This window comes from Leucopleurus acutus, assembly GCF_964270905.1.
Source record: "Leucopleurus acutus genome assembly, chromosome: 4".
NCBI lineage: Eukaryota > Metazoa > Chordata > Mammalia > Artiodactyla > Delphinidae > Leucopleurus > Leucopleurus acutus.
Genome location: NC_139146.1, coordinates 26,595,800 through 26,604,467, shown reverse-complemented (window position 1 = coordinate 26,604,467; position 8,668 = coordinate 26,595,800).

Sequence of the window (8,668 nt, the reverse complement as noted above, 5' to 3'; positions counted from 1 at the left end):
AGTTAATGGGTATCTAGTAAGATAATTGAGAGGTCAGGTTCCTAAGCATACAGTAGAAGAAAAATTAGTTCCACTAGAAAAAGTACTGTTATGGAAAATGACAAACAAAATTAATGAATTAAAGAGAGTTAAGTTGATGAAAAAATAAACATAAAAAATTTTTTCCTAATATTAAATACATATAAGTAGCTAACATATTCAGAATTCTTTCACTTCTAAACAGTAGTATTTTAAACTGTCTTGACCTTTTTCATTTGTAGTGGTAAATTTTTTATCCAGGGGTGGGATAGGGAGGGTGGGAGGGAGACAAAAGAGGGGGTATGGGGATATATGTAGACGTATAGCTGATTCACTTTGTTATATAGCAGAAACTAACACAACATTGTAAAGCAATTATACTCCAATAAAGATGTTAAAAAAATAAATAAAAGGATTGAAAATATGAAAAAAAAATTTTTTTTTTTTATCCATGTAGACAAGTCTGGTGAATACCCTTGGAGATTTTTAAAAAGTATCTAAAATGTTAAAGAGCCACAAATTAAACGAAGTGAGTATTCTAAAATAAATTTTAAGCTACACTAACTTTTTAAAAAATATACTTGTTTATTTAGGCTGTGCTGTGTTTTAGTTGTGGCATGTAGGATCTTTGTTGCAGTATGCATATGTGATCTAGTTCCCCCACCAGGGATTGAACCTGAGCTCCCTGCATTGGGAGTGTGGATTCTTACCCACTGGACTACCAGGGAAGTCCCAAGCTACACTAACTTTTAATGACAATTATTGAGAGCAAACTTTTTAGTACGTCACCAATGCAAGTACATGGGCAAGGCATAAAAAATGGTTACAATGACTAGTATACAATGTTATCTTTTGTGTATATGTGATGGGTGATTAGCCGGTGAATGGCTATTTATTATGGAAGATTTAATTAATGTATAGACAGAGAACTAGGTGCTGACAATGTTCTATCATATCTTAAATATTTCTGAAAATAAATGTCTTTAATTAGAATATTAGATAATTGCAGTTCAGTAACCTGATTTTATAATACCTCTATAACTCTCTCTTCCTGTATATGAAAACTTATACTCTGGCTTAACAAAAGAAAAAAGTAATAGCTAGCAATTTAAAACTCCTATCTGCATGTGGCATTTTATCTGAACAAGGATGACAGGATTGTGCACATAATTATTATTTAGGATCCTGCAGAGCATCCTAAAAGTAAAGGCATACATATCTCCACTCCTGATGTGGCGTCAGAGATGACAGCAGGGAAAACATTCTCTATTGTGGTCATCTTAAGTCTGGCTAAACACAGAATAAAAAAGCATCTTACCTGTTCTGCATTTTATTTCCAATTTATTTCCTTTTCACGAAAACACTGACAAGAGGGTAGTGCATACCTTTGATGTGTTTTACTTAGGGATTTATCATGCATCAGAATAAGCTGTCTGTCAGATGTATGACATCTAGATCCACAGTTTTTAAAGACCATGTCAATAGAAATAGCATTGTTGGGCTTCCCTGGTGGCGCAGTGGTTGAGAGTCCGCCTGCTGATGCAGGGGACACGGGTTCGTGCCCCGGTCCGGGAAGATCCCACATGCCGCGGAGCAGCTGGGCCCGTGAGCCATGGCCGCTGAGTCTGCGCGTCCGGAGCCTGTGCTCCGCAACGGGAGAGGCCACAACAGTGAGAGGTCTGCGTACCGCAAAAAAGAAGAAAAAAAAAAAAAAGAAATAGCATTGTTTATCAGGTGCACGTGAGGAGTACACTGAGAGTCTGACGCCTGGTCTTTAATCTTGTCTAGCTATGTCCACACGGACAAATCAGTTCTCGTCCCTGGACCTTATTTTTCTCAGATATAAAATGAAGGTGTTGGGCTCATTTAAGCAATTTAAAAATTTCATCTTGCTTTATAAAACTATGTTGGAGCCATGTGATAAACAGTCTTTACGGCAAAAAGGCCAAAAATTATATGGAGGCCCAGGGCTTACTAGACCCCTGTAAGAAAATGGAGAGAACAATCAAATATTGGACCCAGGTTCAGGAAATAGAGAGTGAACCCCAGCTCTGTTGTTGTTAGCTTTGGAGTGTCGAGAAAGTCACTACCCTTTTAAAATCCTTGATTTTGTTCTCTCTAAAACTTCTACCCCTAGAAGCATGTGCTGCCCCAGTCACAGAGCAGGCTCCTTCAAATTGGTAGCTGACTCTCAGTCCAACATACTTGCAAGTGAGAAAACTTACTTATTCTTTTTCTATTTTTTCCCCAAGGGGTGTTCGAGGGATTTGTGTTATTGTTGCCAGCTTTTCTACTCTTAACCAACTTAATTTACCTTCATGGATAAGAACCAGAGTCTGCCCCCTTTTGACCTGGATCGCTAAAATCTGCACATTTCCATATTTGGTGAGTGTTTCTGGTACCTAAGTTTTTTGCTTCATGTGATATCTATCATATTCAGTGATGTGCAGCATTTTAGGTTGTCTGTTTTTCCCCCATAGCAGCCGCAGGAGTGCTATTTCATGTTATTTGTATGTAAACTGTGATATATGCAGTGCACATTGAAAAATTTTTAAAAATCCTCAAACTGAAAGCATACTAGATAAATTAAAATTCCAGCAACTGTGCTGGAGCCCAGGATTGCAGCAAGGAGAGGTGTTGGAATTGCTGGTTTGGGGTATTGGTTGCCCTGCCTGTGGACACCCATAGTCTCTGTCCCTTATATAAATTCTTGTGAGGTAATCTGATTGGTGTAGCTCAGCCCACAGACTGGATGCCCTCCAGCCTGAGTCCGATGTTGGAAAACCAGTTGTGGCTGGGATGGTGGAGTTAAATTACAGAAATATGGCCACCCAAGATACCCAGGGACAATGAATGGGATAGTGTCCAGCAAAAGGGGCCATGAATGGGAACATATTCTCTGGGGAAATTGTTCAGCAAGAGTAGCATGTTTTAATGTGCCCCCTGCCATGAAGTGGAGCCTGAAGACAAAAGGTGTTTATGATTAGATCAAGGCTGAAAAAATAAGGATGCTAAAAATTGGTAACTGTACAGTATCTGTGAAGTCCAGATTGCAAATTTCAACTCTAAGCCTGCATATGTTTCTGGCGTTTAGACAGCAAATTATTATCCGTAAGATGTTACAGAAAGCCCGAACGAACTTTTGGGCCAGCCCAATATTATGTACTGTAACCATTCTATGCTATGCCATAGATGCGTCGTCACTGATCATATTTTCCTCATTTAGTTCAGTTCATCAGGTAAGAAACTGAACATATATGCATACATTTCTAAGTTAAAATTTATCCAAGTCTTAAAAATCTTCTTTTGTTTTTTCATTGGACTTACAATTTTGGAAAAGTATAAAGTACTTAGGATTTAAAAAGACACAGCTAAAACTCAAGTGCATTAAATATGTCTTAATTATTTCTTAAACCAAAGTCCAAGTTAAGTTTATGTTCTAAGTAAAATATGGTACTTATTTTCATAACTTTACTGACTTTCGTAGATATACTCTCTAACATCTGTTTGAGTTTGAAACCCAGGGAAAGAATATGAAGGAGACTGTTTTTCCTAGGACAGCTGCAGAACAATGAACTATGCATGGCTTCCTTTATATGAATTTAGAACTGACCTAAATAACTCAACTCAAAAAGGCTACAAAAATACCATCTCATAGCTACCAGTTTTCCCCTAGTGTTGCCCTTTCAAAGGGAAGTAGAAAAAGTCTTAGAGTGAAGGAAGAAAGGTTGTTGAAGGAGGACAGGGCTGCAGGCTGCTGCAGTCCTAACACTGGGCAGCCCTACTTTTCCCCACCCTGGTCATGCAGGACCAGTGGTGAAGTGTCCCCTCACCAGGCAGGTGGACTGTGCTTGTCACCACTTCAGAGCTTGGACCAATCCCAAAGTTGGCATTCTGTTAGTGAGGCATTTCTTGGGCGTGCAGGTGTTTTATCTGCCAAATAAAATTTGCAGCTGTGAGCCCACTGGCCCCTCAGTGTTGCACTTTAAAAGAGAAGAGTAGCTCTGAAAGCTACCAACAAGCATGATATTACAGGGAGTACTTTTTTAAAAAAGTACTTTTTTTTTATTTTAAAAAAGTACTTTAAAAAAAAAACACTTTAAAAAAATGTCTAAAGGTGGATAAATTTAGAAAAAAAGTTATAAGTTCATCAGAATAAATTATTTTATGAACCAGAACTCATAGTGTCTGAATTCCTACTATTAGTTATTATTTTATAGATACCAAACTTTAAAATAAATTCTAATATATTCCTTTTTTATTGTTGAATTTGGGCAGAATTCTTCTTTTTTTTTTTTTTGCGGTACGCGGGCCTCTCACTGTTGTGGCCTCTCCAGTTGCGGAGCACAGGCTCTGGAAGCGCAGGCTCAGCGGCCATGGCTCACGGGCCCAGCCACTCTGCGGCATGTGGGATCTTCCCGGACCGGGGCACGAACCCGTATCCGCTGCATCGGCAGGCGGACTCTCAACCACTGCGCCACCAGGGAAGCCCCCGTGGCAGAATTCTTTATGCCTGATTTTTTAGGGAAAAAAAGACCTTTCTGCCCTGAGAGTAATATATAACAAAAACCTTTTCATGATTTTGAGAAATGGTAAGCATACAATTCAAATTACAGCAGTTTTCAATGTAATAGCACTGAATAATCACCTCATTAGCAGTGATTATCTGGATATTAATAGAAGTTCCTGACCCACAGATTCTTGTTGCAAATGTTTAGTATGATTTGCAACAATGTGTTACAAAAATGTAGCTATATATTTTTTACTTTGCCTTAGTACTGGAGGGTTGAGTCCCATGAAGATTTATGAGATACTGCATGATGTAAAACTTATTGACTGTCAGGAATCTCGTCTTAAGGAACTGCACTGTTCTTTTTACTTCTGGAACCATTCTGATGCATCGTAAATAGGCGTGTGTATGTGTGTGTGTGTGTGTGTGTGTGTGTGTGTGTGTGTGTGTGTGTGTCTTTCTTCATAATTTATTTTCTTTGCTGTATTAGTATACACCTAATCAAATTACATACTGAAATGGATACTAGCCTTAGGAGAAGTACTGCATTTTGGTGGCGAATGATTTTGTACATTATAAATGGTTAGTGGGAACTTTGATGTTGTTATTGAAGAGTTTTCCCATATCTGAAAATATAAGTTTTCAAATACCAAGAGGCAGAATTTCTTTTCCTTCTATTTTCTGTTGCTTGTTTTGTTAAGAAACCCCATTTTAGTAATACAAATTTCTCTTTGCTAACTGCCTTGGTAGAAATAATTTGGTGAAGAATGTGAGGCAACATTTTGTCTACTAAAAACATTTTCCCCTTTTTATGGGTAGTCATTTTTTGTAATTTAAATGACTAAGCCATTCAACTGGATACTTTTCAAAGTTGAGAGATAAAAATTTAAACAAATTAAAACACACCATTTGTTAGATAAAAATATATTATTTAATTCTTTATCCTCTGCTCATAAAAATAGCTCTTTTGCCTTGACCAATATTTTAATACACTTATTTATGACGTCATTACTCATGGCCTGAATTAAATAAGAAATTCAGATGAGGAAAACAACAGAAAAGTGAAAATATCTAGTTGTCTCATTTCTAATACATTTCTAACATGCTATTTGTGAGAAGCAAAAGCCAAGAATCAAATCTTCCTTCTTTAAAAGTTGCTTAAAAAATGTTTTTATGAGTCAAATTTAGTACTTCGAAAGCGACCCTGGAATAATTACATCATACATGAACCCTGGAGCCACCCCACCTTGGTGGAAATGAATACTTATTACGTGGAAAGTGTTATGGAACAAATGTGTTAGAAAGATGCATTTCAGGGAGATAGCTGGCAAAGCACTTAGCATTATATAATCAAAGCTTCTCCTTAAATGCATCTTTATTCTGCCAGTTCTATCATATAAAATTTTAAATGTCTCCTTGCAGAACCAATTCATTATATTTCCCCTTATACTTTCCTTTATAAGCTGACAAAAATATCAAAAGTCTCCAAAATGCTTGTTAAGGACCATCTCCAACAGTCCTTTAGGATGGTTTTACTGAAAATTAGATAATTTCTGCCAACCTCAGAAATCAATCTGATTTAGGAAATTTTTCCATGGCAGAGTAGTCTTTATTTATGATGACAGAATTCTCTGAGCTCCCCTTTCACACCTTCAGGTTTCCAGTTTCTTGTGACATTTTGGGAGAAAACCCATCAAGAATAAAGTTCAACATTGGAAATCTAAATGCGGAGTCTTCATGAAAGCCTTTTAGAAAGGAATCAGGTCACTTCTGGAGGAAGACCTTGTCTATGTAATTTGCAAATGAAGCCAGAGTGTCATAGTCTGTTTGTTTTCTTTTGTCCCAATGATGCAAGGAATATGAACCAATCTTGAACCAGTTCCGGAACAATTAGCAAAACCTCAAACTGTTTTAAGTGTTCTATTTAAACAAGGAAGAGATTACAATGAAAGGAAGAGATTACAATGCCAGAAGAGATTCCAAAGGATAAAGCTTTGTATATGCTAGCTATTTAACAAACTGCTTGCAAATAGCTTTAGAACTTTAGGGACTGTTATATACATTTACAAATTAAGTTGAAACATCTCTCAGGCTCCAAACTGTCTCCCTATTTGTACTAAAAAACTCAGTCATCACAAGGTGGGCAGATTCCACAGAGCAATATTTGAACATGACGCCACATTCAGTGCACGAGGACAGACTCCTGGCAGCCGCATTTGCCCGTGACTCCATTTCCCTGGCCACAATGGATCAGACCATTTATTCATGCAGTAAACATTTATTGAACATTGGCTATGCGCACTGTGTTATAGGTAATCAAAACATATGCAGTTGCCGCCCTTGTGGAGTGTTGCAGTTCAACATGAGTGTGTCTAGACCTAGGAGCTTGGAACTGGGACAAGAGAGAGGGATTCAATTTCTGTGTGACTGGAGCTATAACATGCAAACTGGGAACTGCTGAAAATCAAAATCCACCACATAAACTGGGGAGTCCAGAGAGAAGAACGAAGCACACAGAAAGAGATACTATTCTCATGATTATTAATAGGTGTACATTTATGGCTTTTAGTCCTTCTAGAAGCTGGGTTGCATTTGCCCACTTGTTCTTTGAGAAGCCCTACAACACTAAAATGATATTCCTCATTTTCCTAATATGTTCTGAGCTATTTTGTTGTTGATGCTGCTTACAATAAAATAAATTAATATTCTAGACCAGATAACTAAGGTAGCACAGGCTCAGGGCAAGAAATAGGCTCCAGGCTGGGGGTTGAGAGTTGGGTGAAAATTTATAGACTTAGAGGGTAAATAAGACTCTTCAAATGGTTCACACAAACTTAGAGCCTTGAGCGGAGGGAAATAATATTCAAAGAAATAGAAGTACTCCATTGATGACGATTATGTTAATGATGCTGAAGACGATGAGAGAATGGCTTATATTTGCTAGATTGGGAATAAACTCAGTGAACCCTTTTGAAACATCTCTCAGGCTCCAAACTGTCTCCCTATTTGTACTAAAAAACTCAGTCATCACAAGGTGGGCAGATTCCACAGAGCAATATTTGAACATGACACCACTCCTACATCCATACCTGATTGGATTTTTCACTCATTAAATAGATATTTATTGAACACCTGCCATAATTAGAGTGGTGAGTCCAACAGACATTGTTTTTGCTCTCATGGGTCTTATAGCCTAGATGGAGTGGGTATCTGATCCAAGATCCTGTGCTTGCTGCTTCAGTGTAGATTCACTCTAATCTTTGTGAAAATCCTCCAAAGTAAGTATTATTATGTTTATTTTACAGAGAAGGGAACTGAGCCCAGCTTCCTCCCCCTAGGACCCATGGGAGTGAAGTTGCTAATAACTGTAAAGTGAATAAAGGACAAAGGCTGAATGAAGAATACAGGTCTAGGGGCTTCCCTGGTGGCACAGTGGTTAAGAATCCGCCTGCCAATGCAGGGGACACGGGTTCGAGCCCTGGTCCAGGAAGATCCCACATGCCGCGGAGCAACTAAGCCCGTGCACCACAACTACTGAGCCTGCACTCTATTGCCCGCGAGCCACAACTACTGAAGCCCGTGTGCCACAACTACTGAAGCCCGTGCACCTAGAGCCTGTGCTCTGCAACAAGAGAAGCCACCACAATGAGAAGCCTGTGCCCCGCAACAAAGTATAGCCCCCGCTCACTGCAACTAGAGAAAGCCCGCGTGCAGCAGCAAAGACCCAATGCAGCCAAAAATTAAATAAATGAATAAATAAATAAATTTATTAAAAAAAGAATACAGGTCTACTCTAATTCTCTGCGCTTCCCATTTACATCATTCAAGCCCCACAAACAGGAAACAGAAACACATAGCTGTGATCCATGGGCCAGAAATCCACAACTACTGCTGCTACTAGGAAGATAGGAAGCTTTGCACTGGATGCCTCCATGAAGTGTTGGCCTACCAAAGTCAGCTCAACTAACCTCTCCACATGTGGGAGATGCAAAACCCTAAACATCTCCATGACTGCTTGTTAGCAATAGCAAATTAATGAGCCTAGAAATGGCTTCCTCCTCACTTCTGCCTTCCACCATTTTGCATAAGTACAACTTATTGTCAGCACTTAATTTGTACTCAGAACCTTAACTGCAAAGG